The 11,992-nt window shown below is 48.1% G+C and overlaps 1 long non-coding RNA gene across 1 annotated transcript; it reads right to left on the bottom strand.

Annotated features, from left to right (window-relative positions):
• Nucleotides 1-6,208: 6,208 nt before the first annotated feature.
• On the bottom strand, nt 6,209-9,359 carry LOC135050760 (uncharacterized). The gene is made up of 3 exons (XR_010241792.1): nt 9,242-9,359; nt 7,970-8,104; nt 6,209-6,433 (listed from the first exon to the last, which is right to left on the bottom strand). It is a non-coding gene; the product is annotated as an uncharacterized LOC135050760 (long non-coding RNA).
• Nucleotides 9,360-11,992: the final 2,633 nt, after the last annotated feature.

Here is an 11,992-nt window from a genome sequence, read left to right on the forward strand (position 1 = left end):
TATGAGCCGAAATTCAGGTTATGCCACACAGTATGAGCCAAAGTCACATTATTCCACACAGTATGAGCCGAAATTCAGGTTATGCCACACAGTATGAGCCGAAATTCAGGTTATGCCACACAGTATGAGCCGAAATTCAGGTTATGCCACACAGTATGAGCCGAAATTCAGGTTATGCCACACAGTATGAGCCGAAATTCACATTTTACCACACAGTATGAGCCTCCCCCTTGCATCTCTCAGGCACACCATCATCTCCACCCTGCATTACCCCCCCCCCCCCGCGTCGTCTCTCAGCTACATCATTATCTCCCCCACTGTGTCTCTCTGCCAAACCATCATGTTCCGCCTGCATCTTTCATCATCCCCCTCTACTCATTCTGTGTCAACCTCCCCCCTTCATTCTATGTCTCTCTTTGTCCCCCTCATTCTGGTTTTCTGCCATCCCTTCTTTCTATGTCTGTCTGTCCCCCCTTCTATGTCTCTCTGTGCCCCCCTCTTCTGTGTCTCTATGTGTGTGTGTCCCCTTCCCCTTCTATATCTCTTCTGCTAGCTGACCTCACCTTCTGGGAGCCAGGATCTGGTGGACAGTGAGGCCAGGCAGCAGGCTGAGGTTTAGGAAGCATTGGCATTGCGGTCGCACTCCCAGAAGCAGCCCTAACAAAGTGGGAGCTTCCCTGCTGCAGTCAAGTCATGCTGCCGTGCACCAGAAACGTTCCTCAACAACTCAATGGTGGGTGTGCGGTGCAGGTGTGGCGCCAGGGTGGCGGGTTGTGCGGGCAGGATTTCTGTCCGGAAGGCCACTGAGGGACAGGGGCATTTGGGCAGACCCAATCCAACCCAATCCGCCCCATCACTACAGTGATCCAACTGAAAATAAACTACAGCTCCCAACACTTCAAGCTGCAAGGACTGCTGGGATCTGTAGTTTATTTTCCATTTGATCACTGTAGTGCTAGCTCCTACTTAGATTCGGGCATGTCTTGGGGCCCCCTTGGACCCACATAGCAGGGTAAAATAGTTGCTTGTGAGTAGTGTGCCATACATTAAGAGGTGGCTGTGTGCACCAGGCACCCCCCGTGCGCATGCCTATGACTGCATGCTTGGATGCAGCTTCACAGGCCCTGGCAGCAGAGTCATCAAAGGAGGGCTGTGGGCCGCACCCAAGTGCCACTCTTCCATGAGGTGATATCAAAATTCCGGCTCCTACTCAGTGACAGGAGCTGGGTGCTGCAGTGTTGCATTATCCTATCACTGATAAGGAACAGACAGTGCAGCCAGAGCCTCTGGGAATGTTAAGCATACCCCCCGAAGTGAAGTAATCTGGGATTTCTGTGAGGCTATATCCCCTGTAGTGATGTCAGTGGGGGACTTCGGTATACCCATAAAGCCCTTTTCCCAGGCCCCAACCCATTAAACCACTCGCCTTTTTTCACACTGAGGATAACTCATGTAATACCCTGGAGTTATTAAAAAATGGGGACCCCCTTGTTGTTGTTTTTTATATTTACATAGTGAACTACAAAGCCCAGGGTAGATCATGGGCAGAGCTTGATGTTCCCTGTCAGCCTAGGTAGGGGGGTTTGGCACCACTGTAGTGGGAAGATTCCGCCCCTCCTCAGCAACAGCTTAGCCCCGGAAGATTGCCCCCTCAGTGATTGGACCCCCCAGGTTGCAGGGCAGAAGGCACCTGGGGCGACCTGTTGCTGGGGGAAAAGAGCCAGTGGAGACCCAGGAGAGGGGAGGTCCAGAGAGAGAGACCCCTTAAAAGGAGGACCCCAGCGCGTGAGAAGTGAGCCCCGGTGGATGGGAAGTGTGCTCACCTGGGGAAGGTGGCAATGATGTAGCCACCAGTAGCCTGAAGCGTGGAGTCGTCCCCCCCCCCCCCACTGAAGTCTGTCTGCACCAGTCCAGGATGCCGGGCTGCCCAGCCGAAGGGAAGAAGAAGCAGCAGAGCTGACAGCGCTGATGGACCAGAGACCCATGGGGAGGATGAGCCATCCACGCCGCTGCCTGCCGGTGAAGAAAGGATCACCAGGACGGCTGAAGATGTCCGGCGCGGATCCAGCTGAAGAGGAGTGGGTGTAGTGATGGCATCCCAGAGGAGTCCCTGGCAGCTGCTTCCCCAAGTTGCAGGACCCGCCTGGAAGACACCGGGCGTGCAGGCATCGCGGAGGATGACCCTGGATGTGAGGATCCCTGCAAGGACCCCCCCAGCTGGATGAAGAGAACAGCGGTGTGTGGAGGACAGCACAAAGAGGACCTGCGACAAGTACCCCATGCCACCTGACAGCACTGCGGCTGTAGAAAAGGACCCCGGCTGCTGTGAAGGATGATGCGATCGGCACGGCGGCTGGAGGATGAGAAGGACCCGGATAGCCAGAGAGATAAGACAGCACGGACCAGCAGTGGGAGGACGGCGCAGACCAGATCCTGCAGCAGGAGGAGGGAGACTCCGGACAGCAGCGCCGAAGACACCAGAGGCCGGATCGGAGGTGGCAGAAGCGCCGCAGCAGGGGGTGAGATCAATGCAACCCTTCCGCTGCAATACTCTGCCCCTGTTTTGCCCTCTGCTGCCACATTCTGCAAATGGGGTATATATTATCTAAAAGGTGGTAGGCTCCCCTTCATCAGGGCCCCGCAGGACAACTTAGTTTAATAAAGGGGATAGGCTCCACTCACTGCCTCAGTGCCCCACATAGAAATAAAGGGGGTAGACTCCCCTCATTATGGCTGTGCCCCAGCAGGACAAGTTTAATAAAGGGGGTAGGCTCCCCTTTAGTGCTGTGCCTACTCATAGTTAATAAGGGGGTAGGCTCCCCTTATTTACCATAGTGCCCCTTACTTTACCCTTCCACTGCAAAGACTCTGCTATTGAGGAACATCTTGTTAAAAGGGGGTAGGCTCCCCTTATTAGTCTGCGACCCTTCTCTCCTCATGTTAGTGAAATAGCTACCATGGGGCCCAGAGCTGAGAGAGGCCACCTTCCCTGTCACAGTTACATGTGTTATATATAGGGGTGTAGCTACCATAGGTACTGTGACTGCCTACCAGTGCAATGCCTCACCTACTGGTGTGATCTCCACCTCCTGTGACAATATCCTCCTGCTGGTGCTGTGACTGCCTACCAGTGCAATGCCTCACTTACTGGTGTGATCTCCACCTCCTGTGACACGATACTCCTGCTGGTGCTGTGACTGCCTACCAGTGCAATGCCTCACCTACTGGTGTGATCTCCACCTCTTGTGATATGATCCTCCTGCTGGTGCTGTGACTGCCTACCAGTACAATGCCTCAGCTACTGGTGTGATCACCTCCTGTGACATGATTCTCCTGCAGGTGATGTGACTGCCTACCAGTGCAATGCCTCACCCACTGGTGTGATCTCCACTGCCTACCACGCTGCATTAGCCTTGCGCACTACCACTGTGGGTAATGCTAACAGTTTGCTTAAGCCCAATTTGTGTTGGGCCCCGCTTATAGCTGACTTACTCCAACCTGCATGAGGCCACTTTTCATATATTTTCAGGGCCACTTTACGTTCCCAATCCACCCCTGTCTGGCATGGAAGAAATGTGAATAATAATTCAATGTAAATGTACCAGGAGGTATTGACAAGCCTTTATAACATTATCTTATACTGTGAATTTCTTACCCTGTTTCCAAGACAATTAATTTTACTTGTTAATTAAGTGAAAGGAAGACATGATATTTTCTAGGAGATGTAACAAGCCGTGGAGAGAGATAAAGTTGAGTATTTGCCCAAATCAAATGAAGCTTCTAACTACAAGTATCATTTCATGTACTGTGCTAGATAAGTGACAGAAGATGATTGGGTGGTTTGGACATCTGCACTTTATCTCTCTCCAAGGCTTGATACATCTCCCCAAGAGTGCTGTATATAAAATATATGTCTGGCTGCTATACAGCAGGCCAGGAGCACCAGCAGGACAGTAGAGTAACAGTCATATCAGTAATAATTTGCGGACCCTGGAAAATTAGCATTTACTAAAGACGGGAGACTCAGTCAATGAATACATAAAACATTTTTTAGTTTATGTTAAAATATAAAAAGTTTATTAAGTGGAATATTGAATAAATAATATTTGCGAGACATCTCCAAAAACAGTAGGTTTTGGGGGCTGCCCACAAATATTAACCAGCCCCTGAATGTATGTATTGGAGACTGCAATGGATATTTGAGATATCTGTTGCGTTCCTCCTATTTTGAACACAAAAGCAGCCACCAAAAGTTTCTACGGCAGATGATAAACTGTGAAACTCACCAAGCTCCAGAATGCAAAGCATTTCTGAGCTTGGCCCAGCAGCTAATGCCATTTCTAAATGGCTTTTGTAGCCTGTGGGCTACATTATGCAATAATTCCCAGGAGAAGGATCCTTGGGATCCCTCTGCATTACTGTCTGCTCTCACATACGCAGTCTGACGATTGCACATTTGAACTAGCGCATCCGGGGTCTAAACCCAGAAGTAAAGTGATCGCATTAGCAATTATTTTACTTCTTATACATTGCAGGGATGGGCATGAGATTGGTACTCATTATGGCATAAAAGCTACACCTCTGGACTCATGAAGAGTCATCCTTCAGCACTCAGGAGAGAAAAACCCCCTTGGGGGGAAACCTCTGGGGAACCATGGCCTCAGGATCGCCCTTCCCTCTGGGCATTAAGAGGTGTACTAATAGAGGGGTCAGTATGCTATCCCAGCGCATGGGATCTCGGTGATTGTCATACTGAGTGTCGGGATCCCAGTACAGAAAAGACTGACAGGGGGGAGTAAGGGGTGTTCTACCCTCTCCCCACCCCCTAACCCTGCCTGTCTGAAGTTTAACCCTAACCTCCCCCTTTGTGCCTAACCCTCCGGCGGAGGGGCCTAATCCTAACCTCCGTCCCTGCTGCCTAAACCTAACCCTCCCTTCCCTGCAGCCTAACCACTCTCGGGGTGCCTATCCCACCCTACCCACAGCCTAACCCTAACTTCCCCCCACCCACAGCCTAACCCTATCCTCCCCCCACCCGCAGCCTAATCCTAACCTCCACCTGATGCCTAAACCTTACCCCCACCTAATGCCTAAACCTTACCCTCCCTTCCCAACAGCCTAACCACCCCTGGGGGTGTCTAACCCTAACCAACCCTACCCGCTGCCTAACCCTAACCTCCCCCCCCCCACAGCCTAAACCTAACCTCCCACCTGATGCCTAAACCTAATCTCCCCACTTGATGCCTAAACCTAACCCTATCCTCCCCCACAGCCTAACCACCCCTGGGGATCCCTAACCCACCCTACCCGCAGCCTAACCCTATCCTCCCCCCACCCGCAGTCTAACCCTAACCCCGCCGCCTGATGCCTAACCCTCTCCCTCTCCCCACCCCCCTAACCCTGCCTGTCCGCAGTCTAACCCTAAACTCCCCCCTTTTTGCCTAACCCTCTCGCGGAGGTGCCTAATACTAACCCCCCCCCCCCCCGCTGCCTAAACCTACACCTCCCTCTCCCGCAGCCTAACCACCCCCCTCCGTTCCTGCTGCCTAAACCTAACCCTCCCTCCCTCGCAGCCTAACCACTCCCGGGGGTGCCTAACCCTAACCAACCCTACCCACTGCCTAACCCTAACCTCCCCACACCCGCAGCCTAAACCTAACCCCCCCGCCTTACGCCTAAACCTAATCTCCCCACTTGATGCCTAAACCTAACCCTATCCTCTGCCACAGCCTAACCACCCCCGGGGATGCCTAACCCTAACCCACCCTACCCGCAGCCTAACCCTAACCTCCCCCCACCCACAGCCTAAACTTAACCCCACCGCCTGATGCCTAAACCTAATCCCCCTGCCTAAACCTAACCCTCCCTCCCCTAAAGCCTAACCAACCCTGAGGGTGCCTTACCCTAAGCTCCCCCCACCCACAGCCTAAACTTAACCCCCCACCTAATGCCTAAACCTAACCCTCCTGCCTGATGCCTAAACCTAACCCTCCCTCCCACGCAGCCTAACCTCCCCCGTAGGTGCCTAACCCACCCTATCCGGAGCCTAACCCTAACCTCCCCCCACCTGCAGCCTAACCCTAATCCCCGCCTGACGCCTAAACCTACCCCCCCCTCGCCTGACACGTAAACCTAACCCTCCCTCCCCCACAGCCTAACCTCCCTCCCCCCATGCCTGATACCTAAACCTAATCCCCCTTGCCCAGCCCTAAAACTATGATCGTGGGGATACGGGCGTCGGTATCCTTGCCCATTCAGAGTTCCAACGTCGGGATTCTTAAGAGTGTCGGGATCCCAGTGTCAGTATTCTGACTGCCGTAAACCCGACAGCCGGCATCTTTACCGCATCTCCTAATAGGAAATGCATATGTCCCAACATTTGGAGCATGTGTCCTCAGCTCTTCTCCCAGGGCAGCTATTCAGGGATCACCCACTGCGTGTAGACGAAGAGGAAGAGATGAAAAATCATTGTTAGTGGATGAACAAGCAGAGAGACAAACTGCAAACAGTGGTGTGGTTGTGTAGAGAGAGAAATCTCTCTATGTAAATATGTTACTCTAACTACTGAGGACATGGAAAATACCTAAAATAAGGACAGTTATCCCAAAGGGCCAATTGTTTTTATACAATACACACATTGGGGGGATAAGTTCTCTCTAATAGTAATTAGTGGGTACCTTCAGAAAATAAATTTGACCAGTAAATAATAAAACCTATAAATTAATAACATTTAGGGGTCAATCCAATTAGGTACGAGTTACCATTGCTGCAACATTTCAACAGCATCCAAACTCACACTCTTCGTGGCCAGATTCAGCCTATGGGGCTACCGGAAAGTGCGTCTGTTGTAAGACAAACTCGCACCTAATTAAACTGACCCCTTAGTAGTTAAATGTGATAAAATAGTAAAATATAATGGTGTAATTGTGGGCCTGATTCAGTTGTGGTTGTTGAAGCGATCGCTGCTGCAATCTTGCCGTTCACAATTGCATCGTGAGTCTGAGCAGTCGTAGGTTGAGCAAGTCTCCTAGACACAGGGGGCTCTCCAGCAGCAACACAGGTCGCAATGGGTAATTTATGCACGCACATGGAACGGTGTTTGAACGGACCTGACATGCCTGTATACAGTTAGCCACCCCCGTTACCACCTCAAACGCTGACTTCCTGTCAATCACCTTGCAATGGGATCCTCTATGTAAGCTTGATTTCATTTTGTGCGCAGTGCAGCTTACACACATGCACAGTGAAAAAGCATTGAGCCACTTGGTGCAACAGCAGCTCTGCATCCGCATCTGAATCAGGCCCCCTGAGCGGTAAGGAGAAGGAATCTAGGGAAAGGACTATGTCACCTTTATTATATGTAAAGATAGGGAAACAGTCACTTGTTACAGCTCCAATTCACATCATTTATACCATTCTGTATCATTTCATCATTTGGTTATTCAATGAGGGAGATGTATTAAGCCCTGCAGAGTGATAAAGTGGAGAGAGGTAAAGTACCAGCCAATCAGCTCCTAACTGCCATGTAACAGGCTGTTTGAAAAATGACAACTAGGAGCTGATTGGCTGTTAGTTTATCTCTCTCCAGGCTTTGTACACCTGCCCCCAGTTAATTGATATACTGTAAATGTCAGCCATTTCACTATCTCACCCGATCTGTATTGTTCTTTCCCCGATCTGTATGTTCTGTATCATGCTCTCCCCACCCTTTCTGTTTTTCTGTATTACAGTATGTACTACATCTCGCAACCCCCAAAAGTGTATGTCCTTCCTCTATATGTCCTATAGAGTAAGCCACAATTTCTATGTTTTTGTATTGTGCCCCCACACCATCTGTATGTGCTATACCAAGTCGCCCCCTTCTGCATGTTTTGTATTGTCCGCTCTCCCCCACCATAGACCCTATGTTTTGTACTGTGCTCTCAATACCCCCCACCACACACACAATTACACAAGTATGGTAACTTACCTCCTGCATGCTATTCTCCAGTCACTAATTCCTCTGCGAACCCTCCCGTCGTCTTCAACTGACACTTTGCAGATCTCTTTGCCGGTCACCCGACACTCTGCAAATCTCTTTGCCAGTACTTTGCCAAATGATGATCTAAATAACCAGAATTTCCTTGTCAGACATAATATGTGTATACTACTACATTTTGGGGGTAATTCTGAGTTGATCGCAGCAGCAAGTTTGTTAGCAATTGGGCAAAACCATGTGCACTGCAGGGGGGGCAAATATAACATTTGCAGAGAGAGTTAGATGTGGGTGGATTATTTTGTTTCTGTGCGGGGTAAATACTGACTGCTTTATTTTGACACTGCAATTTAGATTTCAGTTTGAATACACCCCACCCAAATCTAACTCTCTCTGCACGTTATATCTGCCACCCCTGCAGTGCACATGGTTTTGCCCAACTGCAAACAAATTTGCTGCTGCGATCAACTTTTAGGCCCTTTGTTACGTACTTTCATTTTTATTCATTTGCAATTTATCTATTTTATTGACTTTTTATCCAAAACCCAAGATCCTTTCTCATAGAGACCCAAGTTATCTGCTCCAGGTTTTATCTTCCCTAGTGCTAGGACCATGGCCCTCATTCCGAGTTGTTCGCTCGCAAGCTGCTTTTAGCAGCTTTGCACACGCTAAGCCGCCACCTACTGGGAGTGAATCTTAGCTTATCAAAATTGCGAACGAAAGATTAGCAGAATTGCGAATAGACACTTCTTAGCAGTTTCTGAGTAGCTCCACACTTACTCGGCATCTGCGATCAGTTCAGTGCTTGTCGTTCCTGGTTTGACGTCACAAACACACCCAGCGTTCGCCCAGACACTCCCCCGTTTCTCCAGCCACTCCCGCGTTTTTCCCAGAAACGGTAGCGTTTTTTCGCACACACCCATAAAACGGCCAGTTTCCGCCCAGAAACACCCACTTCCTGTCAATCACATTACGATCACCAGAACGAAGAAAAAACCTCGTAATGTCGTGAGTAAAATACCTAACTGCATAGCAAATTTACTTGGCGCAGTCGCACTGCGGACATCGCGCATGCGCATTAGCGACTAATCGCTCCGTTGCGAGAAAAAAATAACGAGCGAACAACTCGGAATGACCCCCCATGTTAGTATCATACACTGGGCCTAATTCAGACCTGATCGCATCAGCAAATTTGTTCTCTAATGGACAAAACCATGTGCACTGCAGGTGACAGATGTAACATGTGCAGAGAGTATGGTAACTTACCTCCTGCATGTTATACTCCAGTCGTTGCTACCTCTGCAACCCCTCCCGTCGTCTTCAACTGACACTTTGCAGATCTCTTTGCCGGTCACCCGACACTCTGCAAATCTCTTTGCCAGATGATCTAAAAAACACAAAAGACTTATCATTAAGCATAGTAATAGTTTAAGTACAATAAAATATCCATGAGTTAACCAGTTTCCCAATTTTCCTTAAACCAAACAATATACTTTCAAAGTTATCAATATCCCATTTATCTATTTTATTAACTTTTTCATCCCAAAGTCTCAATCCTGCCTCATAGAGACCCAGGTTATCTGCATCCCCTGTATGTGTGCTTATCCTCCATACTGCCCTCTTTATTCCTGTAACACTACATTTTTATTCCTACATATGTCGTTCCTTACTGCGCTTCTCCTAATTATGTGTCCTTGTACCTGTATTCCCTGTTCTGTCTATCTTGTCTTGCCATTCAGTGGACTATACTGCACTCTGTCTTCCTTACCCCCCTCCATTATACCCTGCTATTTAGGACTCACCTCCTCCTACCTGTCTTCCTGCATGGAAACTGGAAACGTCAGCAGCTGTAGATAGAATGTTACAGGAAGGAGCATTGTGATGTCACGGGCTAGTGATGTCACAAGCTAGGTGTGATGTCACAGTAACCAGCAGCAAAGCTACAGAGTTACAGCTATCTTACATATGTATTTTCTACATCAATTACAACTGGATATACATGAGTTTCTAGTTTAAAAAAAATGAGACTTGTGTAGAAAATGAACTATAAAGCAATATTGTACAGAGTGCCTCAATATATAGGTAGAGGGAAAACATAAGTGACAGGAATTTCTAGACTAAATCACCGCTTATATTTTATAAGGAAATAATTCTCTTTATCTAAGAGGCTGAATTAAACATTTTCTGTTATGTGTGTGTGTGTTGTGTTTGTTCTGAGGACGGGGCTTGCTGCTCCGAAACGTTAACCATGTGAATTACACGTTTTTCACTACTTCTATGGTCTCCGAGTGCCGTTACTGCTGGACCATTATATATATATATATATATATATATATATATATATAGAGAGAGAGAGAGAGAGAGAGAGAGAGAGAGAGAGAGATAGCTATACTATCCCATTAAACCCGAAAACTCACGAATTATACAGTTTCTGTGGCTGGCTGACCTCAAGTCTGCATTTCACCTGGTTTAATCAGCCACAGAACCTGTGTAACCCATGAGCGTATAAAGAGGAGAAGAAATAAGAGTTGTCTTTTTTGTGGCGCACTAGAAATGTATTATTCAATACCAGCGTATATAAAACTGTAAGGCGGGCCAGCAAGGTGACATTCACAGAGAATAGGTAATGACATCCACTCGACTTGTTCACACCCGCTGGACGTGTTGGAAAGAGGTTGAGTGGACAGTGAGCATGGCTGTGCCCTGTGGCACCACGTGGCACCATTGTACCGACAGCCGGACTGCTGAGAACGGAACCTGGAGGGTACATAACTTTTTTGTTTTCATTTCATCTCATGACACTCCACCCAAAGCTACTCTTCTGGTTATCCTATCAACTAGGACAACAATGAAGGTGACTCCATAACATTTCTTCCATTGTTTTTCTGTGTCACAGAAACATTGCATGTGTGTTACAGGTGACCATCCTAATCATCTCTCCATCACTTCACAGTAATGTCATTGTTAGTGATACATTATTTGGATCAAGCATCAAAAGGAAACTTAGATATAAGAGTCTGGCCGGCATTCACTTATTGCATGACAACCTTGTGCCTGCGCTGTACTGTATGTAGACGGAGCATTTGGTTTTGCTAATGACTTACATAGACTCCATAAGAGGGCATGCCGACATAGCATGTTGTTGAATGTTAACATGTATGATCTTAAACTCCATCTATAAATGTTCTGTTGCGAGACTTCCAATATGCTCAGAATATTGCTACTGTGACAGATGATTTAATATATACTAGCTGGAGTACCCGGCGTTGCCCCGGATTTTAAGAATGTCTGTTTACAAAAATAAATGTAAATATTAAACACATAGTATAAATAACATTGTAGATAGCTGAATACCCGTGCCTTGCTATGGGATGAGGATGGTAAATTAGAATGTGCAGAGAGTATGGTTGATTTACGTTGATTTACGTTGATTTACATTGATTTACGTTGATTGTAGCTGTAGTATATAGGCATATCTTGCTTCCCTGATGTACTTTGTGTAGTGGCTGCACCCCTTTTTGGTCCCCCAATGCACCCTGCTCTTCCCACTATACAACTCCCAGTCTGTGGCTTCCTGCTGCCTCCATTGCCCTCCTCACATCATGTCACTGGCCCTGTCACATGCAGCTCTGTCATCACTGAGATATCATGCATGTCCTGATATAGTGTGTGCTGCTGGCCCACCCCTAGGGGTGCTAGTGGTGTGTTACCCTCACAGTGTTTGTTCCCAGCTTGCAAGTCATATGTGAACCAAGGGGGTAATTCCAAGTTGATCGCAGCAGGAAATTTTTTAGCAGTTGGGCAAAACCATGTGCACTGCAGGGGAGGCAGATATAACATTTGCAGAGAGAGTTAGATTGGGGTGTGGTGTGTTCAATCTGCAATCTAATTTGCAGTGTAAAAATAAAGCAGCCAGTATTTACCCTGCACAGAAACAAAATAACCCACCCAAATCTAACTCTCTCTGCACATGTTATATCTGCCTCCCCTGCAGTGCACATGGTTTTGCCCAACTGC

Source organism: Pseudophryne corroboree, chromosome 2 (assembly GCF_028390025.1).
Source record: "Pseudophryne corroboree isolate aPseCor3 chromosome 2, aPseCor3.hap2, whole genome shotgun sequence".
NCBI classification, from domain to species: domain Eukaryota; kingdom Metazoa; phylum Chordata; class Amphibia; order Anura; family Myobatrachidae; genus Pseudophryne; species Pseudophryne corroboree.